At 38.9% G+C, this 26,912-nt stretch overlaps 1 long non-coding RNA gene across 1 annotated transcript in view; it reads right to left on the reverse strand.

The window, feature by feature from the left end:
* Positions 1-24,189, reverse strand: part of LOC137856919 (uncharacterized) — a 45,394-nt gene extending 21,205 nt beyond the window's left edge. Inside the window, exon 1 of the long non-coding RNA XR_011096876.1 lies at positions 24,027-24,189. This is a non-coding gene — a long non-coding RNA (uncharacterized lncRNA). The remainder of the gene's footprint in view (positions 1-24,026) is intronic.
* Positions 24,190-26,912: the final 2,723 nt, after the last annotated feature.

Below are 26,912 nucleotides of genomic sequence, written 5' to 3' on the forward strand. Positions count from 1 at the left end.
AGATACTGCTCAGCAGCAACAAAAGGAACTGCTTCAGACACTACCCAAGTCACATATGGCCCTGAGGCCAGCAAATGATGGCAGTGCAGCCTGTATTCACTGCAGCCAGGCTCAGAGGTTACAGAGGCAGCAGGAGTGCTGGGCAGGGGCTGCATGCTGCAGGCCACTCTGAGGGGCTCCCTGTGCCACCTGAAACCCCCAAACACAGGCCTAAACACCAGCAAGTACAATAAATAAATCAATAAAAATTTAAAGAACACCATCCAGTGTTCACCATTTAAAGAACATCAACCAGTAAGGAACTGCAATTTCCCATTTAAGTTTTCCTCAAAGTAATACCACTGTACTACTTAGAAATGCATGATTAGCAGACTTATAGGAGTTTAAACTATTGTAAGACAACAGGAATAAGAAGGAGGACCTTTGCAGGGCAGCAAGGGTTTCCTCACAGTCACGTAGTACAGGAGGAGGCCAGAAAAAGTAATTCAACTCCTTTTAAGGCATCCAGAGGAAAGTTTTAACCTTAATAGTCATACTGGCATCTCCTGCCTTGCCACCAGCATGAGGGATGAGGCCTGCAGGGCAGAAGAGCTGTCACTTTCCCTGTAGGCACAGCAGGGTAGCTGGGGGAGGCTGGCGGCTATTTTGTCCCCTCCTATGGCTGAGGGAGACAGGAACAGAGGGGCTGCCAGCTTGCCCCAGTGAGGCAAGGGTGAGGACAGTTTTTGTGGGCTGTAGTCACCAAGAACAGCTGTTCAAACACAGCATCCCCCCCACACACAGCCTGCTGCCCCTGCAAGCCATGCAACAGCGCCCTCTGATTGTGCTTGCTGGCTGCAGTGGCGTCTGTCCTCCGTTTTCACCAAGAAGCACCTGCTCCAGGTGCCATGTTCTGAGCACAGCCTTTCAACAGTCAATAGTGGATTACTGACATATTTTCTGGGATTTTCCTATTGCACAACGAACCCAGCTGGGTTTAAACAAAATCTCAAAACATCTGAGTGAGTTAGGAAAGCACTATTCATGCCCGTTAAAACTTTACCAAATCACTCCTGGTCACAGAAGATTCCAGCTGAGTGCTGAACTATCACGACTTTTTTTTTCTTTTCTTTTTTTTTTCTTACAAAATCTGCTTTAAAGGTGGGTAAATACAGTCAGTGGCTTGTATGAATCAGCTGGCTTCCCTCCTTATTTCGTGCAAAATTTCATTCAATTTGGCTTTCACTAGCAGCATCTGAATGACAAAATCTACCATTTCCCTCAGCTGAAACAAGAGTAAGTATTTTTTTACTTAACAAAGAAACCAGAGATGTGGAGAAGCTGAGTAGTTTTGTAGGCTACAGGACAATTTTACTGAAAGTACTTGAGAAAACCAGTTCCTCTGCAACCAGTAATTTAATGACAAGACTACATGTATTTGTCTTTTTTTTTCTTTTTTTTTTTTAAACTAACTTTAGCATAACTGAAATAATATATATTTCAGCAAACAAAACACACTTATAGCCATAAATGGGCCTTTTTTGTTCATTTTCCTGACACCCCCCCTCACACACGCACACACTTTGCATCTCTGCGGTGTCTGTCTGCAATGATTAAGTTGACAAATGAAGTTCTGACTACTAATTAAACTGAAAATAGCAGATACACTGTGACAGTGATCTCTCTCTCCCTCATACATCACCAGTAACAGCAATTGCGCATTGCTTTCACTGCTCAGCTATCTCCTAGCCCAGTGGCACACAGCACAGCAGCTGACCTGTGCCGATGAGCGTCTCCTCTTGCATATTAAGAGAGAAGAGAACAAAAGTTGAGATGTTTCAAGGCCTGGAATCATCACTGTGCCAGTGCAAGTACTGAGGAAACATCTACTTTAACTTGTCTTGCTTTAGCATGAGTCTACCTTCTTTAACTTGTCTAGCCTTAGAGTCTACCTTCTAGGACATACCACGTGGCCCTGGCAACAGGGGATTGATATAACACCGTGTATGGCTATATAGGTCTATTTTTCTCATGTCAGTCTCACAAAACCACTCCTGACTTCCCATGGATTCTACCAATGCCAAATTGGCAGAAAGAGGTCATGGGTATGAGGAGAATTAATTGCAGGAAATCCCTGTTATCCATTGAGAAAGCAGCGTAGGGGTCATTTGGGTTCCTGCAGCATAAGGAAGAAAAGATATGCCTGAGCTGCACTCATTCCTAGCTACACAAGCTAATTTTATGGTCTTTTCTGATGACTGTAGCCATTTCTCAGACTATCTTAAGTATTCTTCTCATTTTGTGATGTTTCCTTTCTTCTCCCTTACTGCAGTTTCTTTCACCTACATAAACAGCAGAAATTTGAAATCTTCTCTAAATGCTCTGATTTTAAAGAAATACGTGATGCATATGAAGTGTGAAAATTCTAATCCAAATCATCTATGAAGTTTATATCTGAAGGTAAATTTGTTCAATTGTTCTCATTGCACCTCCTGCTGTACTGTGGTGGGCTATAGATTGCCTTTAAATATGCTGTGCAGAAGGTAACTTTCATGGCCAAAACCCCACAAGTATTTAAATCAAAAGTGACAATCCGTGTATCTACCTATATAGATTATACACACTGACAAAAATACAAGGCCATTTTATGAGTGGTAAGAATACAATTTGTGTTTGTATCTGACTCAGTTGAAGTTTTACTTTTCCTTTTTTTTTTCCCCTCCTCCTTTCAGGCCAGTTCATTTGATTTCATTATTTAAATATTCTTTTAAAGAATTGTCTTTTGTGTCTCTTTTTTTTTTTAGTCACATTGAGCCACCCGTAGACACCTTTCCTCCTGAGACAAAATACTTAAATGTTTTCCAGTATTTCTGAAAGGAAGAAAATTATAGTCAGCCCAATACTGCTTTGATGTTAGTAAACTGACAACACCAACAACAATGACAGAATAAGAAGTTGCTACCAAAAAGGCTGACTATCTCTGGCTGGTTTTAACTTTTGTCTTACAGAAATTCCTTTTTATTTTGGATACAAGAAAATGTAAGGAGTACCCAGCTTATTTTTTTTAGAATACTATTCATGTTTGTCTCTAGCAGGTCCCATCTTACTGAAGCCTTAAGTGAAGCTTTGGAAGTATTTAGGCAATCATAACATATCAAGGTGGGGAGTGATACATAATCACTCTTGACTGGAAGCTCTTTAGGTTAACAACTTTTTTTTTTTTTTTTCGTCAGTTTTCAATCAGAGCCTCACACAATAGCTGTGGTGGCCACCCAAAGCACAACCACAACAGCCAACTTAATCCAAGCATCTTTAAAGAACACACCAACCTAAAGCCAGTTGCTGAACTGTTTGCCTATTCCTCCCCCTTCTTTTCAGTCTCACAAGAATGACAGACTCCCTTCACTCCAGAGAAACTTTTGCTGATACATGGGATGGAAAGTTGGCGAGACAGCCTGACCCATCCATGAAGGCTTAGAGAAGTGCCCGTGCTGTAAAATGCACCCAGTCTTCCTCACACCTCTTCCTAACCAATTTAGTTTGCCTCACTCCTACATGTAGAATTGTACTTTACCCTTTATTCACCCAATTTCAAGGTTATACTCAAACATGTACTGGAAGATAAAAGCTTTAAATAATGTACATTCTCTCATTGTCCTTTTCATTGAGATCACAGGTGCATGACCTCGTCCCCCAGCACAAAAAGCTGTCGTCATGGAAACAGATCGGGATGCCAACTTGACAACAACTGACATTCAAACCAGGAGGGACACCTCCTCTCCTGCCTCCCCCCACCAAAACAGCACATTTCAGCAGGGGCCAAATCTGCTGTATTCCTTCCTTGCCAGGGCTGGGATGCACTCAGCTGTGAGGAGGAGGTACGGTTGGCTCCAGCCCCACATGCCACATACTGCACCCCAAAAACTGCCTTGGGAAAATAGCATCCAACATTACAGCCTCATCAATTGACCTAAGAGTATCCTTTGCTTTCAATGCTTATTAAAACATGGTAGAGGAAAAGGAGAACACCTTTCTTAATGGTTAGAATACAGAATTTCATACCAGATCGCACACAGTGCCACAAAAGCATTCATTTTTTTTCCAGAGTATCAATGGATCATTGCTTTCCTGAAGGAAAATCTCTTCACCACTCCATATTTCAGTTTCCTGCCTGTAGAACTGGGATAACAATACCTATGGCAAGCCTCAGATAAAGAGCTTTTAGTAATCAGTATTGTAATCCATTTTCTTCTTATTCTATTTCCAGCTGTATCAATACATTGTGGTAATTATTCACCATCTAGCTCTTCTAATTGAGTAATAAATAGTCCAGGAAGCAGGAGATACACTTCTAGGCAAGCGTGCTGAAAAAGTAGAAGCATGTTCCAGAGAGAAACAAACTCGAGGGAAAGGTCTCATTTATTTTTATTTTGTCCCTCAGGAGATTTAATTGGAAAGAACTATACAGTTAAAATTCACCTGCACTCTTTGCCTCCACCATACCAAATGACTGAAGAATAACTGAAATTGTGATACACAACTTTAAAAGAAAAAAATAGATATTCGGGGGCACATGTATATCTGTATACAGACATAAAAATAAATACATACATATCAGTGTGGCTGGGGGAAGGGAAACAAAATATACACAACAGCATTTGCTTTCCTGTAGGCTTGTGCATATTCTCGTGCTTGAATGCTGTCTTGTGATCTCTACATAACCTTTGAAACACAAGTGCATATTTCACCCTTGCAGACTAGCACTACCATTTTTTTGTCATTCCAATTTCATTTCCAGTGCGGTGTGGACTGCGGGCTCAGCAGTCACTGGAGTCTGAAGTGACTCTTGGGACCTCCTCACTGTTCTATATGCAAATGGCCCTGCACCTGGGCAGCCGAGCGGGCTTGCCGACAGTTTAGTTATGCAAATCTGATTGATCGAGAGCATATTGCAGAAGAACACACGCAGGCCTGAGACACTGGCAGCTATATTTCACTGGCTAAATTCCCGAAGAAAAAAAAAAAAAATTAAATGCCAAGCATTTTGATGCATATTCCTTTCAACCCCTGAAGTGCGGTAGCATTTATTTCAGTATGTTTTCAACACTTTGCTTAAATGTTGTTAATGCAATTTCTTGTGCTATTGCTGAATTCACAGAAGGGCTTGTTTTCTGTGGTTAAAACAACAACAATAAAAATAAAATAAAACAAAAAGAATCAACAATAACAAACAAAAAAAGAGCTACTATGATGTCACAACACAATAGGTCTGTCAGTTTATTTGAAATAATTCTCCAGGCAAATGGAGTAAATGTGGTGTTAAAATATAATTAGGTCCTACAGTACAGAGGAGTGCAAAGAAACTGATGTACTAGCGCAACTTGCTCAGACTTTATTCTTTCTGTAACAAAAGGTAAAACAAACAGAGGGAATGTAGATTACATACTGTCACCCAATGTCGAAAGCACTTCTTTCTATTTACCAAACACACTGTATAAAAAGGCAGAGAAGAAAAAGAAGAAAGAAGACAGAGGATAAAAGAATCATCTGGGATCGGCTTAAAATAATAAATTCATTTTTATTTAACCAAAAAGAAGAAAATAAAAGGAAAAAGATAACCCACCTATGTGTGAGCTTGTGGAAATCTCTAATATGGAACATGCTTCAGGCATCAAGTTAATCTTGGTTTATTGCATACAACTGATTTATCTTCATTTATAAATGAGTGGTGAGCGCTGGTTCTAATATTTGCATTTCTTGTAGTTGTGTTTGTGTACTTTAATGCCTTGGGGAGCCATTTATGGCGTTGAAATAACATTTTATTTTTTTCTTCATTTTTTCAAACCTCAAGTACAGACTGTTTCAATGTTTGGACAGTGGCAAAGCCACTGGGAAGAGACATGAAATTGGCCTTTCGAAATCACTTATGTTGTCTTTTCCAAGTCACTTTTTGATGAGGTTTTTAACAACAGTGTGATCAGTGTGAATTTGGGATACAAAATAATTTCTTATTGTTTTGAGGTTGGGATTATTGTTTGTTGCTTTTGTTTGCTTGTTTTGTGTGCTTAAAACTGTCTCTCCACAGGCAAGTGAGATATCTGGGGCTGGTATGATAGCTAAGGATCTACAGTTCCACAGATCCCAAAACAGGGGAGAGAGAAACTGTCTGGGATGGTGTGCATAAACTGACTAGTGCAGCAGAGTCCAATCTCAGTTGGAGCCATGAAGCATTCCGTAATACAAATTGTTATAACAGACCACAAGACAAACACATATTGCTCTGGTCCTACAGAATACGAATTCACAGAATCTCCTGCAATAAAATATATTTCCATCATGAATCAGTGCACAAAGTTCCATACTGGAGAACATTTTTACATAAACAGCAATTAAAATATGTATCATCAGACTTAACTCAGAAGGAAAAAGTATTTGATTTTTAATCTCGGTGTTAAATTTGTCATAATCTCAAGAGGATTGTGCACAGAATAAAATTTCTCAGTAACAGAAGATTGTCCAAAGCCACGCTTAAAAATCCCTAGGGAAATACAGTTAAAATTTCTAGAAAGAAGACGAAGTTATCTAAGGGACTTGAAAAGCAAAGCAACCCTGCTGTAGCAATGTTCTAGCACAACTTATTGAATAGAAAACACTTCCCTGCACGTTAAGTTGTATTGCCTTTGGCACAGATTCTTCAGCTGTAAATTTGTCCAAGGAATGACATACAGTACACATCAGAGAAGTAATGAAGGAAAGAGGTTTAGATGGGCACTTTGCAGCTGACGGGGAGCCGTTATTGAGCCTTGTCTGCTGTATTTAGCAAAAGGAAAAAAAAAAATACAGAGAGAACATCTTTGTCTGTCCCCAACCTCTGCTACCCTTTCTTTTAAGCATAAATAAATAAATAAATGAAATAAAAAAATAGCCATCTGACAAGCAAAGCCTAGCCAGAGGGTCAAAAATGAAGATCCTGGGAAAGGTCAAGTTTAATCTCTACCCACGATGCCCTAGTGCATCCCTCACAACAGCTGACTAACAAAAGGGGCTCAGCACTGTGACTGACAGAATTCTTAATTGTATCCACTCATTCATGACAATTTGATTAAAATATTACGCCAAAGTCTCACCCCCTGTTTGCTTCGATCCTCCAAATCTAATTTTGAATTTTCAGAAAGGAGATTACCTCCACAAGCATGACTGGGATGCTATTAACTTCTACTTAATCTTTATTACTGATGTGAATTTAACATATGTATGGCTTCGTCTCGCTCCTGTTGTTTTCTCTCTAAAGTAACGTCTAGGCAATATACAAGTGGCGGACATTAATTTTCACTTTGATATTCTGTCATATGAAAGCTCATACTTTCATATGAAAACTTAAAGATGTACTGTCTTAATACTATCCTACAATTAGACTGCATTAAATATAATAATAATAAAACCCCCGCATACTAGCTCCCTTCAGCCACCACCAAAGAAAAGAACAAAAACCTGCTGAATAGACTTGAAAGTATTATAACTTTTCAGTGTTATCTTCAGCTGTAGCCTCTTCATTATAGGAGCTGCTCCACGGCCTGACAAGAACCGGTGAATTCTAGTCAGGGTCGATAATGCAATAGTGAAGAAGTCAAGCAATTAGTTAAAATTTCTAATCAATTTGGATTATTCCCAAATTTAGGAAACTAGTAATTGAATATGGTCATTGTTACCTTTGACCTTATTGTCAAAAGATATGATTTCATTTTCAAACATGTTTATTACCCTGCCCCTTTTTCCCCCACAAGTAACACAGAGCAAATTAATCACCAGCTGCATTTGTGTTCACAAGAGTATTCACAAACATATTGGACATGAAACATGACTAATAAAGTGGATTGGGTTGGAAAAAAATCCATTAAAAATGTTATTTTATTCCCTTCCCTCTCCTTCAGAGAAAGGGAAGGAAAATAAAAAATTAAAAAAAAAAAAAAAAAAGTCTTTTGACTCCTGTTTTGCAAAATCTTTTTCATCATTTTTGTCCAGGTCTACTAATTGTTATTGTAAAAAGAGAAGTAGTAATAAATTAATCTTCCTAAATTCAGACTCAGTGACTTCCTAATTTGCCTGTCTAACTGCTGCTTCCATCAGCAGGAGAGCTTTTGGATTTGTTTCAAACATGGGGGTAAGCCATCACCAGTAGCCATTTAACGTGTATACCAGATACAAGGAATTGCAGAAGTACACCTGAAGTAGTCACACTGAGAATGTGAACCCCTCTGGCCCATCCCAGAGAAATCCCTACTTCCATAATTTTCATTTGTTGTTGTCTCACCATGCTTTCAATAGGATCAATAAAGGATCATGTAAAAGCAAGCTAAATACCCGAGAGATCTGCCAAGCCTGCCCCCAAGGAGAATGCTCCTCCCTGCCTCCGACTCTCACAATCTGTTTAACTCTCAACACGACAGCGCAGCAGAGTAGAACCCTTCAAGGCATCCCAGTACCATCAGTAGGACTGGGGTAGCACATCCAGCACACTGTCAACAGCTTTGCTACCCTCCTTTGACTCAGGGAAGGGCGAATGAAAACTTCAGAGGTGACAGAGAGCTCTGCTTGTCCTTTGCAAATGAGCAGTAGAAGACCTTCTGCACGTCCAACGAGCAGGTCAAAAAGCCAGACTGTGTTGTTAGATGTACAGGAAAGGAAAATGTACATGCGTTTCATTCTCCAAGGACACAGTGTTTTCTGGGAGCTCTCCAGATAACGAGACCAGCAGCTGAGCAACAAAACTGCATCGCAAGGACAGGCTATGCAGGACAGCTCCAACAGTAGCTTTGTTTGTTTAATGTTATATTACTTTGCTTATACACAGATATCACTAGAGGTTCCTTTTTCTTTTGCCAGTTTTTTCACAATTGCAAAGCTCCATCAGTTTTATTAGCTGGCTGTCTCAGCTTCCAGTAAGTCACCGCTGGGAAGATCTATACTAGTTGTGCAGGCAGAGGCACACACTGCTGCTGGGGACACAGGGATCTCTCCCATGTCCCATAAGCAGAGGTACACTTGGCACAGTAAATGACACCAACAGACACTCCTGCTCGCTTCAACTCGCTCTCCAAGAAAATGGATCCCCAGCCTCCCATCACAGCTTCCCCCACAACACGTAAAAGTTTACAGTTGCACGAGCAAGCACAGCTCTTCCTCAGTTGCTGCAGGACCAGTGTCAGGAACCAAATTTAGCTCCTAGGTGTGGACAAGTGCTGCTGTGCCAGGACAGGGTGATAAATGCAGCAAGCCCATTTCTGACACTGTCACTGTCAAGAATTCAGATGTGGGGGAAAAAAAAAGAGACCTACTGTCACTGACAGAAGGGAATGTCATTACATGGAGCCCTGATGGGGCACCACATGTACCCCTCAGGACTCCCAGACCAACAATCCCTTAAATAATAAAATTAAGTCCCTTGTAGGGTTTTATCCCCATTTTGACACAGGTGGTTGTGTCCTCTACATGCATCATAAAAACTACTTGATATTAAGGGGAGAGGGAGGAGGGCAGACACTGACAGCACACCAAACTGTTTCTCCATGGAAGGTGGTCACATTGGTGTTACCTGCTATCAAACTAGAAGCTACTTCCAACCACTCCAGTCCAGTGAATGCCAAATACGTGTTCCCCACATCTCCTGAGACATTTCTCTTGGCAGCTGTAGCCAGAGTGTCATAAGATCTGGTTCTTGCCCCATGCCTGCCTTCCTTCCATCTCCAGGAAGCAGAATGGAGATTTTTTCCTTGCTGTATTTTTACTTCTAATTTCCAAAGCCTGGGGAGCACTAGAGGACTCGTGGCATCGCGGCTACAGAAACCCAGATAAATGCTCAGCCGTGCTGAGCCTCGCTGCAGCCAGCGACCACATTTAGTACTTTGCTTGCTCCAACATGCCTAAACTCGCCCCAAAGCTGTCTGTGCCCAAAGCAAATGGTGAGAGGAGCAATAGTCAAAAGGCTAATGGGAATATAAATAAACAAAGAAAGGATAGCATCTTGAATACAGTTACAGCTTAAAGAAAGAGGCAGAGCACACTCCCACATGGAGGGCCCTCCACAGAATTGGGATAAGAGCTGAATATGCCGCGGTTTTAAAGTTTCCATACAAATATCTCTAGATGTCATCAGGACTTCTGAAAACTTGTTTTCACCACTGTATACACAGATAAATTGCACTCATTGCCCAAACTGGAGGAGAGCATCAGCTCTCTCTTTCCATATTTAGAGGCCTAGTTACATGCCCCTGTAGGAAGGCTCCCAGGTGTTAACTCATACAGAGTTTAGTGGGAAAAAGAAACTAAGAAAAACACACACCCCACATCACCACTCCATGTGTATCTCTTTGTCTGTTCCTGGAGCAGAGGCAGGACTTTTGTCAAGAGTTTCTGACTGCTTGATGCATAATACTAAGCAGCCATAACATTTTTAAATCTTAACTGGGAGTTTTCAGTGTATTACTCCAGTATGCAAAGAACTGAAATCAGACCAGGGGAAGGAGAACAGGAGACCCACAATTACTCCACACCCCAAAACAAATCGGGCAGCTACTTAAGAATTCAGCCATCGTTTAATAAAACCAGCCTGCTTTCTGTTCAGCATATGCCAAACGGTTTACTGTCATTTTCAGGAGATTTTTTTTTTTTTTTTTTTTTTTTTGCCAGTTCACAACTGCCTTCTATTGTCAGTGCTGTGAATAGCCAACAACGATTTAAAGTAGTGGGCTCCTATCAGCATTGTTCTCTTGTTCAGAAGCACAGAGAACAAGAATACATCTATGTTTTCCATACAGTGTGGAAAAATGTAATTCTCTGTTTAGTGTCATATCAACAACTCTTGTCCCAATTCACTGCCATGGGCAATGAATGACAGACTGAGCTGTCCATTCTGACAATGTGACCAAGATATCTGTGGTCGAGCCTGCTATATATCATTTTTCCCCTCCCCAAAAAATGTTGCTGGAGAAATCTCCTATTTTGATTCCTTTATTTGTTCCTTTATCTACATACAAAATACAGATAAAAATGAAATTGAGTTCATTAAACAAGCTGCAAATAATGCCTTGATAGCACAGGAAACGTTACATTCCCTCGCACTGCAGCATGTGCTCTCAATGGAGTACGGATTTCTTTATAATACTAATAAAAAATAGCTGTAGTCCCCTTCTTTCAACAAAGGCTTCCCCCCACCCAAGCAATTCTGCAGAATATATCTTATTCTCCGGTATAAAAAGGAGCCTTTTCCTCCTTTATAGGTAGCAGGCACATCACAGTTAACAATATGTAGCTGAAGGGCGATTAACTCCTGGTACCATAGGCCTGGAACTGGCAATAAAGAGGTAGCTTGGAGCTGTGCACTGAAAACAGCATTTATTCAAGGGAAGGGGAGAAATGAAACAAAACTTTGACAATGTTAGAAAAGAGGAAGAAAAAATAGGTTAAGGCAGCTATAGCACAGCAATGATTTACATGCCGTTAACGTGCATTGGCTGCATGTTGCGTTCAGGACAATATTTAAATAAAAGCCTTGTCAGCCTACGTATTAACACACTGAATTTATGTTGCCTGCAAGCTAAAGAGCAGCTTCTTACTTTAAGATATACAGGTATCATAATGTGTCAAGAGCATTTTTGGTGGAATATTCTACCTTAAGAATAGCTTGCTGGGTTTGTTCCTGTTTATTTTTGTTTTGCCATTGATTTTTGAGTGTTTTCATTTGCTCTTAAGTTCTTGATGTTGCCAGTAATTTGTTCTTTCTATCACTTTGGATTTAAAACCTCCCCCATAGAGGGAGGAAAAAAAAAAAAAAAAAAAAAAGATAAAGGAAAGTGGAGGTTTCAGCAGAGCAGGGAACTGGTGTTCATGGAGTAGGGGGTATTAGTGCTGCAGTCTTGTTGTGGCACAAGAGTTTTCCTATCATGCAATGGTTAACTTCATATGAGCCCTGGGCAGGTGCTGGGGAGAACAGAGACAACAGTGTCTCTGTCTCTGAACAGGTCTTTTGACACTCTGCCAGCATCAGTGTCATCTCTGTGTTGATCTTCCTTTGCTTCTTACATGGCCCTCCCAAAACTATCTGAGCTGCCAGGTAATGTTGGTCATAGGGGGATCCTAGCAGCTGGCTGTTTTGTGACAAATGACACAGAATCAACAATAGTACATGACCTTTATGGATTCTGGCTGTCTCTTAGAAGTATGTGAAATATTCACAACGAAATACAAAACCTACTTGAAATTCAAGTTGCTCCTCAGACAATTACTGTGGAACCAAAACACCTAACTGCCCTGTATTGGTAAGATATTTATATTTCTAGTGTCCCCATAAAGTTCTCTGCCTTGTGCATCATTACAGAAAATAACAAGTCAGAGTTATTTCAAGTATAAGGCCTACCCTAGTTGACTGCCTGAAGTACAGGTGAATGACAGTGAAAAAATAATCCCACTGGTAGCAATATGATCTGGAGGCACAGCCTTGAAGCTGAGGTGTGAAACCCTCCAGATTCAGCCAAAATAAGCCACTCTAGTGGAAGAAAAAAAAAAAGAAAAAAAAAAAAAAAAGCATAGAATTCAGGCATTAGTTTAGAAAAGCAACAACAGCATTTGCTACAAACTTCTGAACAAAGCACACTGAATCAACAATATAAGTAAATCATAACATCCTCTCCTGCCTCCCAGAGCAAAAACGCTAATCATGTTAGGTCCCTCTGAACATCTGTCATCCTCCACAGTGTACGGAAAAGGGTGAGTTTTAGATCAACAGCCTCAAAATCTGTCAGATCAAGTATAAGGAAGTCAGTGTCTTCTTTCATATGTCATGTCCCCTTCCAATTTAATTGAGGGCTGGCTTCCCTGCCCAAATTCCTTAGACTATCATTTAGCATCACACTCAGAGAATAAAGCTCCGGGCACTAAAAGGCTGTTGTAGAGAAATTAACAATCCCCCTGGGTTTAAGGCCTCCCCACGCACCTTAATACATCTGGCAGGATAACATGGAAGATGACAATAGAGCTGAAGTTCCATATTGGGGATTTATAATTCAGTGAGACCATATCCTAGCTTATATAACTTGATAAAATAACACTACAGAAAGTGGAGATTATTGTCCAGAGAGAGGTGGATTTTTATTATTTTTATTATTATTATTATTATTATTATTATTATTATTATTATTATTATTATTATTATTATTTAAAGACATAATAAGCAGTGTGAAAAAATAAAAATAAAAACTGTAATGGATAGTTGCAAGAACAAACACTTTCATCATCTCTGATGGCTGGGAGGTGACTCGGACTGCAGTCCGGGGGTTTCACCTACTCTCTCATTTCCCCTTCTTCCAGGGATTAGTAAAATATCAGAGACTACACCCTTGCTTTCATCACCAAAAAATTTCATCACAATACAAGTAACATACTTCTGCAAAACTCTCCCAGAGATCTGAGATGGTTATCTTATTTAATACGCTATCTAGGCAAGCTCAACACTGTAGCCAGTATCTATTCTGCTTTCAATAACCATTTTGCTGCTTTGCTTCCAAAAGGATTTTGCAGAGGGAATAAGAAATACATAGTTTTTTGGTTTTGTTTTTGTTTGTTTGTTTGTTCGTTTTCTAAAATACCTTGCTCTCCTTCACATAACCTGTGTTTATATTGGCCTGTCAGCTGCAGTGCAGGCCTGAGAGCACTTTGAATGCAACGTTGTCTTCTCATCACAGTGCTAAAATATCAGCAGCTCCTGCAATCACAAACATTTACCCCCTCGACCACAGTAAGGGCTTTCATCCCAAATGAAGTTCAGTCTATTTGACACTGGCTACTAGGTGCTTGAACAAAGGTTAAAACCTTGTGCTAGAACGGCAATCTTTTCTGCAACAGAAAGCACTGACCTCTGAGGTTAAAACTTATATTGTTTAATTCCTTTCTAATTGTATTATTTTCTTTCTTTATAAAAGAGGGATTGTTTTACCATGTGCAGAATGCCAAGAACTTACCATAGCTGATCAGGTGCTACCCACAGGCCTCTGTTTTTCCCACTATAAAAGGGAAAACAGTCCACCACATTTACTTTCATTTTTTCCTCCACCAATTCCACAAAGTTTAAAGAACAACAAACAAACAAACAAACAAACAAACAAACAAACAAAAACACCAAGACAAAAACACCCACACTACACATTACTGGTGAAATACATGCAACTGCTTGAGAGTTCCTCACACCATCAGAAAGTGTATTCTTAAAAGAACAGAGTACAGGTTACAGGTTCAAAGTATACAAGAAATAGTTCAGACAACATGGCCTGGTGAGACCACATTGTTAAAAAGTTGGTAGCTTAAAAGACTTCAGAAAAGAAGCCCCAAAGCCTGGAAACCCTGCATTACTGCCAGAGATGAGAGGTGCTGAGTACTTAGTTTATCAAGAAGGATAATAGTGAGCTTCGGTCAGAGTGTGGTTATGTAAATAGGAAAGACTGCTGATAGTGAAAGAACCCTACATCTTTCACTATAATATATATATGCTATATGTATAGCATATATGTGTATACATATATATATATATATATACAGAGAGAGAGAGAGAGAGAGAGATAATATATAGATATATATCAGATCCTGTGCAGAACCTGTGGCTAGATGGATAAATTCAAAGTCAAAATAACATTTTGAAAGCAATTAAATTTTGAGACATCTTGCCACAGGGCAGGGAGATTCTCTCATTGCCTATAATCCTTAAATCAAGATTATCCAGCCAGCTTTGCTAAAAGATACTCCTTGACTCAGGAATCACCCAAGGAAGTTCTGTGACCACTGCTGCCTATGTGTGAGGTTAGATTAAGTTGTCACAACAGCCCCTCAGAGCCTTACATTCTTTAAGAAGTTCAGAATTATCACAGAAACCTTTTTACTGTTGTTTTTTGTTCCCCACCTCAAACAATGCATGTGAGAGAACAACACAACATGCTGTTCTGAGAGTTGCCAAAAACTATTGTCAGGTCACAAAATCTATGAAAAGGGGTGAGGTCAGTATGAGTTTGTGTAGATAAGGAGACCTCTAGAGTAAAACACAAGAGTTAAGGAAACTATTTTCAGGCAAAGATGCAAGAGCATATGACATTAGTACACAAACACAAAGTCCACACTGATTATAATGTGATCTGATTTAAAATATTCCTTGAGGTGAGGTTTTAATAATACTTAAAATGGCTTGACAGCTCCCTGTCATGGTATGTCCATGTTAGTAAGTTGTAAAACAACTGCCTCGCTCATAAAACAATCCAATGGAAAAACACATGGTGGACAAAACCAAGGACAATGGCAGAAATCAGTGCTGAGCCTCAGTTTATTTATGCATTGAGATGGACCTTGTAAGAACCGCCATTAGCTTTGATGGTCACATCTTCAAGCTACTCATCCTCACCCTGCTGAAACACGAAGAAATAAATACCAGGCAAATGGAGGCTAGGCATGGAGGCAACACAGAGGAACATCACTAGGACAAATTTCCCAAGTTGCTCTCGGAGCTGAACACCAGAGCTGCAGTAAGTGAGAGACAAGATGATGATCCGTGAAAACCTTCTGTCATGGTGTCAGGCGAATGCCATGGGATCATTTCATGCCTGCATTCCAGCCGGTGTTCAGGATTTTCCCCACCCTTCTCTAAAGCAAATTCAGGGTTCTAAGATTAACTTGACATTCTCCTTGCTGATATATTATTTATGCTCCCTTATCTGATCTTATTTTGCTGCTAATCCCCTACAGTTTCTCTTCCAGGAACTTCATCATAGTCACGGATTGATTTTTTTGTCTTCTGCAATTCACTTCTCCATTCTTCTGTTGATTCTGTTGTTTCACACACTTCCCATCTCATTACTATACTTCCCAGTCTTCAGTTTTCCTGCTTGCGCTTGAGCTTTGCATTGTACTTAAAACTGATTTTGCTTTCATCATCTTTTCTTAGGACCATTGCAATGTTCTCTAAATCTTTGTACTTTTCCAGCTTGATGTTTTCAAAAAATCTGACATTAGGCAGTCTTGTATTTTCCCTGTCAAACTGGCCCAGCTTCATAAGATTTTATTAAACGCAGCCTAGCCAGTCAGAACAAAAGCATGACCTTGCTCCTTCTGTTATCTCTGCTAGTTACTTGTTCATCTGAATATAAGAATGTACATAATTCACTGTATTAGTAGTAGTCCCTCGATCTGTTTCTTTTCTAAACTTTCTCTAACATCTATTCTGATGGGTTGGTGTAATGCTTGAGATCCTGTAATGGGCTTGGCCTCAGAGTTTTCCTTGAAGGTGCAATATTTAGCATTGGTGCCTCCTCTTGTTCACAAAGTGTTTTATAAAACAGAATCTGAAAAGCATCCATGGACCTTATGCATTATCCCATTTTGAAATGCACAGACTGCAGTATCGCATTGATTGACCTCATGACAGTTTGAATGAGTCCTCCGTACTACTATTCAGGGAGAATCCCCTGAATTGCCAAAAACAGATGAAGAATCATTTAAGGATTCACAGTGAACAGAGCATGTAATTGTCCCCCTCATATTACTGTTCAAGTTTTGTCTTTTGTCTTGAAACTTGGAGCAAGTTTCAAGTACCATTGTCCTTGATGCTCCACAGAGATACAGCACACGACTCCCTCGTGTGATTGAAGGAGAACTGGAAGCCAGTAGAAATCTAAGCCCTTTTGAAATTCTGTCCTAAATAAACAAGAGAACTCCTGAGTGCTTTGCTGACTGCAGAACAATACCCCCTCAGCGCAGTACAATGTCTCAAGCTCTGGGATGCTTCTTTCCTTCCCACTTCCCAGGATGTTACAGAGCACAGTGTTGGATACCGGTGAGAACCAGGGAGAATAGGAGTGGCCTGTAGTATTCATATGGCCAGTGACTCCCAGTAACAATACCAGAGAAAAGAGAACTTTGAGATGATAAAAGCTTAGCTTAGGAAGAAAAACTTTCTGCACATAGAACAGGCAAACTACTAACTTTTAAAGGTCAGCAACAAAAAAAAAAGACAATAAAGGGATAAAACTAGGAAGATGGATGCAAGTCTTCAGTAACAAGTGGACTGGCATGACCCTGGCAACACCGAGCTCCCTACAGTAGCTCTCCCTCCATCATCTTGAATATCGCTTATTTTAATAATGCATCTCCTGATGAGAGTAAAGCTAATGTAGCATGAAGACAAGGATGGAATAGAAGGCATCTTATTTGTCAATACCCTGTCACTGTCACCCTGCTTTGGTAGCTGGATGCAATATGAATGGCAGCCTGATTTGCAGAAGCACCATGCACCAGCATGTCTCTTCTTCATCAGGAAGCGCAGGATATCCGAACTACTGAAAATAAGATTACTTTTTTCCCCTTCCCAAACTTGTACATTTGTGGTGAATAACTTGATCCATTTGAGACAAGCTTAAGAACATACTAGAATGAAAGGTTTAAAAGTTTATGTATTAATGTGTCCAGTTCTCATGATTCTATCATTACACTTATATTGTTGAGTGCAGCTCATGCTAGTACCTCCTCTTCCTTCCTTCCTTTTTTTTTTTTTTAAAGTAAAACCTCCCCAGTTGTAAAGAAGAGTTAGAAAATAGAGCCTTCCCGTAGAGCTCAAACAAAAGACAACAGATAGGACAATATTTTGCTTCATGTCTTCAGAGAAAAGGGATTTGATTCATGATTTTTGAAAAATCTGAGGTCAGGAACAATTTGCAGATCGTTTTTACTAAACCATAAAGTAATAATAATGATCTTAGACAAAAGTTATCCTGTTGCTGCTACTGAAGAGAGATTTACCTCTATTACCCAGGGATTACCAATTTAATAGTCTTTAATAACCTGCAATTGTCAGACAACCATGTTGTATTCCATCACTTCAACAACAGCACAAAAGTGCCAAAACCATTTGCATTTTTCAGTCAGTGAAATAGATGGCAAGACCAGAAGGAGCTTTATCTCACAGTAGCTCTGGTGCTTTACAATTGTCTTAAATATTTCAACAAAGAGATACCTCAGTATATTTCCCTGGCTACCAATGAGTTTCCAAAGGTCAATAACTTCAGTTTCAAACACAGAGTGATCTCTAAAGCTCTTCTTGCAGTTGAGAGATTAAGGCAGACTCTTATAAACATATTTATGAAGTAAGAGCAAGGGACTTCAGCCTGGCAGTTTGGAATGTAACACCATTCTGTATCTATATTATTTTCAGGATTAGAAACCATTAATTCCTTAAATTGTGCTGTGGAGCATAAGTGGCAACAGCTGCAGCTATCTGTTTGCTGTCTTTCCACATGGGCTATTTTCTGTGCAAGATATGCATGAAGAACATGAATAAATGGGGTGCTACCTCTTTAGACAGGTCTTGGCAAAATAAAATAAAAAACTAAAAAGCATGAACCATGTTTGCCTTAAAACGATGAACTTAGGTGTTAATAAAAATGGCATCTTAAGGCAAGTCCTTACACACTTCCTGTTTCTGTAATCCATTCTTCTCGCATGCACAAACTAATAAAATGCCTCTTCTTATTATGTCACTACTGTACATGAAACATTTCATGCATAAAATATTAATCCCAGACACAGGTCTCTGAGAGAATGATTGTACTGGCTAAAGGAAGAGACAGAGGTTTCTGAATATAGCTCCAATAATGCTTTTCAATCCCAAAGTAAAACTGCAACTATATTCAAGCCACTGGCTTTTCTGCAACACAAGTCTTGTGTGGTTTAAAGATGTGGACAAACTGACCTAGAGAATCAGACAGATCATGTGTCCCATTTACATTTGGTCTATAGAGACAAAAGTAAGAACTTGGTTCTGGGTTTTCTTTGTCCTCTACTTTTGACAAAACTTAACTTTTTAAAAGAACTTATTTCTAGACAAATCTGGAGAAAGTAACAGTTTTGACTCCTCCCTGCAAGGAAGAAAAAAAAATAAATAAATTAAATGAACCTAACCTCTAAACCTTTGTAAGAGTTTTATTGTTGCGAATTGTCACTGTGTATTTCACAAGTTAAGAATACCACAATGTTAGTAAGCCACCTCATTACATATTTGAGGGAGTATCTCAATACAGATATTTTAATTAGGAGAATAAGGCGTGTCTGATCTTCCATTCCTTCTCACTAGCATTACGGACTGCATGTGAACTGTACCCCATGCCAGCACCCCGCTGCCCCTTCTGTATCAATCAGGAGCCTGACAGGTGCATGCTACTTTTCTCCCATGGTCCTAATTTCTTTGACAACTTTACAATAAACAAAGTGAATATATATATATATTTTTTTTATTTTTCCTGACATAATTTCCTGACAGAACTAGCTGACATTTAACAGCAATGGGATAATTCCAGCTCCTTCAGTTTAGTCCTACACTCAGATCTACTGTTTGTGAAAGAATTCATGAAAGTCTTCTGCCTTCCACAGCAAGACCGTCCTCCAGAATTAGTTATGTAGTGCTTTATCCAGACCACTTCTAAATGTCTTCCCTACTGGAACCTCATTTTCTTTTCTCACAAGACTATTTGACAGTTTAAGGGGCTTGAAAACTCATATAAAGAAGGGTTTTCAAAGAAGTAGTCCATCTGCTGCCAATGGGTTAGCTCACTTGAGTAAAGGGTTGTAGCATTAAGCATAATCGAGTTCAACACCAGAAGATGTTTTTCAATAGGTATAACTTTGCTAACCTGCAATCATTCCTGATAATCCCTCTTTGGAGTATGCCAGGCAATTTTTCCTCTTTTCTCATTGCCTACAGTCTCCAAATCCTTCTGGATATTTATTTTACTCTTTCTTCTTTAGGACTGATTCTCTCCATCTTCCCCTTTCCATCTCTATTATTCTCTGTCTATTGACCTCAGAGGTGATACACTACAGTCCCAGGATGGTTTGTGGTGTAGTGGTTGTGGTCTCACCCTCTGGACTGTGAAGTGGTGCTTTGCACACACAGGCCACAAAAGACCACATAATAAATAGAAATTAAAGGCTGCTCTGCAATACAAATAAACTTACATTGAGAAGAGGCATGTGCTGCTGCTGGAATAGAAACGACCACTTGTGCATGTGATTTCTTTGGTATTGGGTGGGAACAATGTCCAATTATAGGCTTTTCTTACAAAATAAATTAGAACTTCAATGGGGATATCAACTAATTATCTCCTAGGAAAAGGGCTTTAATTTGATGTTAATAGGGCTAAAGGAATATTTACCTCTGTCATTTATATATGAAATGGTGCTATAAGCCCTTCAGTATCAAAACGCTGAAAGTGCTTAAATAGTAGTCACGGTCCCATACAGTAACCTTGCTACCTTTTCCCACTTGGAATGATATACGGAAAATTGCCAAAGCTGCACCGCAGGATTAATTACAGACTCGTCATGAAATTCTAAAACCACAATACTTAGGCAGCTAAGCAAGAGCAGCTCTCTAATAGATTTAATCAACTGCTGGGTAAACGCTCAGACTGTGGTAAGAGATGTGACGTAAAAAGAGAGATCAATGAATGTGAATAGACTACAGTGCCATTCACCAGGCTTTTTTCTTGACCATGTGTTTTTTCAACGATATTCTAAACAGTGTTCAAACAACTGAAAATTAAATATTAAAAATTAAAAATATATATTTTGAAGCGATAGAGGTAATGCTTACTTAATATTAAAGACTGAAAGCAAATAGTTTCTGAACCTACTAGAGGTGATCTTCCTTGCCAGGAGGACTCCTGCCAGGAAATATAAAGGTAACTTATCTGAGGGCTTTGTAACTGTGAGATACTATAAATGTCATTTCCTACCGTTGGCAACAGGATACCAGTTAGCTCTCAGAACAGGGAATGCCCTTTCCTAAATTTGTTTTAATATCTAAGGCTATTACTTTGGGCTCTCGCATAGTACATTATTTTACAGCAAACACAACAAGTGCACTAGGACAGCCAAGCTCTCTTATAACCAATTAAAAATAAATAGCACCTGAACAAACTGGCTGTCAATTAGCAAGTAGTTGGTTGCTTTAATAATCACATCACAGAAAGGGTATCCACGGAAATTCAATCAATCCAAAATGAGCCGTATCCCAAAGGCCAGGCAGATACAGACAGAAGAGTTCTGGAGCACGGGAAGGGTATTTTTCCCCCCTCTCAACACCCACTTCCCTCCCTCAAGAAAGGGAGATAGAACCAGGCCATTTTCCCCTCTAACATGCTAAAGCTTTCAAATAGCTCCCAGGCATTTTTAGAAGCAGTTGTACAGTGTTTGCTTGCCACTTCCAATTAAACATGGTACAGCAATCTGATGTCACTGGCATCTACTAATAGGAAGAGTTTATTTAAGAGAGTGTTCAAACTCCAAACAAAGAACTATTCATAGAGGTCTGCATTTTCTGGATAAACACTGAAGCAGTTTATAAAGGCAAGAACATGGAATACAATACAAAGCACTACCTCATTTCTTTTTGAACTGTCCCAACATTTGGTGAATCCATATAATTCACCACTTCGGGCCAAAATGCCTGACTTGTGGGGTTCTGTAAAATTTTAGCTTTTTGCATCTCCTTAGAAGCATAGGTAAATGCAGAAAGAAAAACTGTTTAAAAAACTAACTTAAACCTAATATGATGGAAAACTGTTAGAAGTCTTTGAGCCTACAGTAGGTTAAAGCACCACTGCATTTGTCCAAGTTCCTTGGATAAATAGAAGTTTTTCTGGTTAGCCACTCTCTCAATTAAAAACTGTGTTTTTGACTGCTTCTGTATGCAAAGGACCGAGAAGAACAAAAGCTGACAAAATACCTTTTTCTTGGGCCTCTCAGAATGAGACAAAATGATGGAATTAGCAGCTGCAAGATGGTAAAAGAGCAGAAGTGGGTAAGAGAGAGGACAGCGAGAAATTCAAGGGCTGATTGAGAACCTAGAAGGGAAGGAGACAAGTGGTAGAAAGGGAATGGAAAGGCTTGATAACTAGAAACGAGCAATTAGGGAAAAGGGTTCTCAAAAGTCTGTTTTTTAAACCAAGAATGCAATTAACTCTATCCATGAGAGATTTGACCTCCAGTTCCATACAAACACGTTAAGTACCTTCAGATAGTCATCGGACTCAAGTACAGATACTTCAACAGAGTTGTTACTTTAACTAGGTATTCATCACGTCTATCCACAAAGTTTGGCCCCAGTACCACATGCCTTAATCTATTGCAAGTCAAAGCAGTGCAGTCCAAAGTACTCCAGGATTAACTGAACAGCAACATTATGAAGACCAAATGGCAAAGCAGATCTCAAAGATCTCTTGATCTTTTGGTTACCACACCTGAGCTCAGCCCCAAATAAAGGGCCTGATGATCTCCTGCCTTTTCCAAATAGCACATCCAATAATTTAAAGAATTGCAGACCAAAAATTACTTTCAATATTGCACATGCACAAGGAATATAAAATATTTGCATGAAAAGAAGCGATAAAATAAAGTCTAGTAATCTCATTTATATAAAAAGGGATGAAATACTACTCTCAGCTGTACTCAGAAGACATAGGATTATCTTGACAACAAAGTTGCATCTCCCCATGTACACCATTTGTTTACTTTTTTATAAATAACTCAGACTAAAAGGGGGGGAAATCAATCTCACTTTTATTGATTGTGCCTGCTTCTAATTGGGTTCCCTGCCTGTTTTTCACACATGAAGATACAGCAATGTTTGAGCAACAAACAATGCAGAGAAATGCTGCTTCTTTAAAATTAAGATTCCCTCAGACTTTTTTTTTTTTTTTTTTTTTTTTAATGTCATGAAAGCTTTTCTATTGCTGCCAGGCTTTATACATCGTTGATTTACAAAACCTCAGTTTTGATATTAGATTGACTTGACAGTGTCTCACATAATGAGTAAATTTTAAAAGGCAACAATAAATTATACTCCTGGCATGCAGACCCAAGCTTGACTAGAACATGGGAGGAGATAGGTGCCTTCTTTTCACATACTTGTGGCCTCTTGGGGTGTTCCACACATGGTTCTACTCAAAAGTGCCAGCCTATGCAAACTGCTCAACTGCATGCAGCTGCTGTCTTTTAGAACTTTTAGATCTAGCGAGGACCAGAAAACAGCTCACTTTTGGTCTTGGATCCAGAGTTAGGCCTGAAGTATTCTTTCTGGGCACTGGACAAGTCATTTAATTTAGGAAAGTGATCCAATCTGATGAAAGGCTACAGGAGACAATAGAAAGCCAGAATCCAAGAACACATCTACAAAGTGTTTATCTGGAATCTCTTTTTCTTTAAAAATAAAATAAAATAAAATAAAATAAAATAAAATAAAGTAAAGTCTCAAAGCTGTGGCCTCAGCCTCTTTCAGATAAAGCTCATTTCCTAGCAATTTGCTTCCCCTTTAAGACACTCAAGAATTGTTTTTCGTTTTTTTCCTCAATTCTTTCATCACTATTTCCAACTCCTAAATTTTAAATATCAATTTATTCTAGTATTTCCCCAAATACATTATTAAGGACTAAAGAATGACAATAAAAGATAAGTTATGTAAGCCTAGACAAAGAGATTTCTATGTATGATGGGACTACACAGACTCAGAAGAAAAAAAAAAAAAAAAAAAAAAAGAGAGAAAGAAAACCAAGAAAAAATTAGGTACTAAAAAGACTTACAACAGCTTCTCCAAAGGCATTCATGGACGATACAATACAACATATGTGTGCTGCAAGTCCACAAGGAGCTACGTACTGCATTGCATAAAATACAGTTGCCCTAGGAATATGGCCTAACCCTGTTGTGCCTCCAAGGGACAACATTCCTGAGGTTCCTGCTGCTTCTGTACACATCCAGAACAAGCTCGGAGACACCAGGAACACCCACACACTTTACAGCTGTATGGTCAGAAAATCAGAACTCTAATTGTGACTGATATTTTCTGCCATTCCCTATACGCAAGTATGCATTAATTTTTTATTTATTTATTTATTTTAATATTACCTCGACTATTAGGCATACATTTTTCCATGGCAGAAACAGAAAGCCAAGATCCAGCTCCTTACCTTGATTATAGCTTTCACAATACTTTGTCCACATCCATGTCCAGTCAATCCATACTCTAACTCTGAATTAGGCAAGAAGCTGAAACATAGTTAAAACTACTTTTTCCTTCTTTCTACCAAATCCCTACAGCAAGCCCACACAGCCCTGAGCACTAGCATCACACAAAATGAAGCTCAGCTGTGAGCCCAATGTATGGCACTGACTGGGTCATCACACACCCGAACTGGAGCTGCAGTGTGAATCAGAGCAGCTGCAGTTCAGTGGTGAAATAATTGAAAATATAAAAATGAAACAGTTAGCCTCTTGAAAAAAAAAAAAGAAAGAAAGAAAAAAAAAAGTTTCTGAATGTTTTATATTACAAAAGCTTTTGTATTTTTGTCTTTATCCTGTTGTGTATTTTCTGAGATGGAAACTCAGTTTTTCATCAGCTTTGATTCCTAGATACTTCCTTACAATGAACAAACTCAACAAAATTAAGCTCAAACAGAGAATATTTTGCATTAAAATGTCTTGTCTCTATCAGCTGCATCAGAATGCTTGTCCCAGTTTTTTCTTTGAGTTTGTGTTACTTCTTTTTTGGATAACTCTCAATCTTCCTTCTCTCCAAAGATTAACACATCTCCTGTGAAATGATAGTATCCCAAAGGAGACAATTTAATTACCTGCAATTCTGCTTTCTTTGAGATTTCATTACACAAGCTCATCTTTTTTACTCACAGCTTCTCCAAACTTGGACAGAAATGTTTAAGCACATAGTTTTAGTCCTGTTGTTTTGATTCTAGAACTGATTTGGGGGAAGGAAGGTGTCTGTTCAGCTGCCTTTGTTTTAGCATTAATTGTAGATAATCTACAATGTGAAAAACTCTCATAATTTATCACAGTTTCTGCCTGTGGCATTTCACTTTAGCCCAAGGATAAATCTTTCTAACTCTGGCAAATGTCAGGAATGCTCCTGTGATACAGGTGATCCTCCAATAATAAAAATCAACAGCTAAAAGCAGACTTTATTGTAGATATTCATTATAATACTTACAGCCAGTTATAAATTTTCATCTCATTCCTATTTAACAAAGGCTATATATTACTATCCTCTATATCACTGTGACCAAAACCAGAAGAACATCTTGAATTATGATATGCTATATACATAATCATTTTTACAGTAAAGCTAAATGCGGAAGTTAGCATATTGAAATCATATGTAAAACAGTCAAGTGGGTGCTAATATTTTTATATCATGACAAGGATTTGTACCACAGCAAAGACAAAAGAAAGTTAAGGTCTTTAATCATACTTAGGTCATTAAATACAAGAATGCAGCAGTCAATGAACTAAACATCTGTAAAAATGCCCCAGTGCTCTGTAACATATCTCACCCATGCCAGAATCGGAGCCATTGTCCTGACAGTCTCCTGACAGACACCTACAGCATGGTCTTTTCAGTTCCCCAGGTCACTCAAGGTGATTTTGTTGAAGTATAGACAGTTTTCCAAAGTATAAACTTTGTCTCTTGTCTGGACAATGCTGAACAAAGCTTCTGCACACAAGAACATTACGAGATCATATAGCATACACATATGCAATGTTGGACTAATTAACTCAGGAAATTAATACTTCTCACCTTCCATGTATCTCAGTGCATTTCTCTTTATTTTTTGCTACTCTTTTTGCTGGGCAAAGATGTAATTAATTTAGAGTTTCCTGAAAATCACATTAGAATAGCTGAACTAACATGTTTCTTTAAGTTTTCTGCCCTCTACAAGCAAACAAAAAGGATCCAAAGGTTTCCACGAAAAAGAGCGAACCATTCCCAAATGTGTTTCACAGGACAATCACCAATCATGTTAAGCACTGTCCTGAAACCCAAGCAGGAATTACGTGTTATTTTGTTTCCCATTTTACGTTCCTTATAAAACACTGCCTTTGTCTCAGCATCAATGAAACTGTTATTTACAGTTGCAGCTCTGTTGATTTCTCTCATGGCAATGTCAAACAGTTTATATACGAGAGGAGTAGCTGAGCCCACTACTTTGTCACCAATGTGCACTTTTTCAAGAACAGAGACTGCTAAAACAAAGCTTTGCATAGAAAAGCTTTCTTTGATTTTTGTCATCTTTGAGCCAGTGCTTAACCATCATCACATTTTTAGATGTGTCACTGGATACTTCTGAAGAAAGGAAATCAACTGCGTTCCCCCCGTTGTTGTGTGTGCAATGTGTTGACTCCAGTCTGGAAAACCACACTGCCAGAACAACTCCAAAGGGAGTATGCAAATCCTTTTTAGTAACACTATTCACCATGAAACATCAAAACACTATCAGGATACATCTGGGAGATGAACAATAATTTTGTTCTGGTCAGGCTAATCTCTCGTCTTTAGTATAAAATCACAGCTACACAAGTGAGATGAGAAATAGAGTACGTAACAAGCAAAATGCTTGAACTTGAATGAAGACTTTCAGAAATGTCTACATTCTGCCACTGAAATCACCATTAACAGACACACAGATTGCAGGAAAATTTGTTCTTTTTCCCATAATGTTATATATCAGACAGCCAAAGTTTATATCAATGTTAATTTTAGAAGCACGGCTTCTACACTTACTCTTTCACAGGAAAAGGAAAAAAAAAAAAAAGAAAGAAAAAAAAAAAAAAAGGCACAAGGACACTGAATTCAGAAATCTTCCAAATTCCGGAGTTACATCAAAAATTAGAGAAACTGATAATTCCATAAAGGGATCAATTTTTCGTTGTGATCAAATATATTATGGAAATGTACTTTAAAATGGAGTAGGGTTAAAATTTGAAATGTACTTAAGGATGTCAAATAACTTAACTTGCAAATGAAGATCCATGATCATTGCACAAAGCACATTGAATCTTGT

This window comes from Anas acuta, chromosome 5 (genome assembly GCF_963932015.1).
Source record: "Anas acuta chromosome 5, bAnaAcu1.1, whole genome shotgun sequence".
Lineage (NCBI taxonomy): Eukaryota > Metazoa > Chordata > Aves > Anseriformes > Anatidae > Anas > Anas acuta.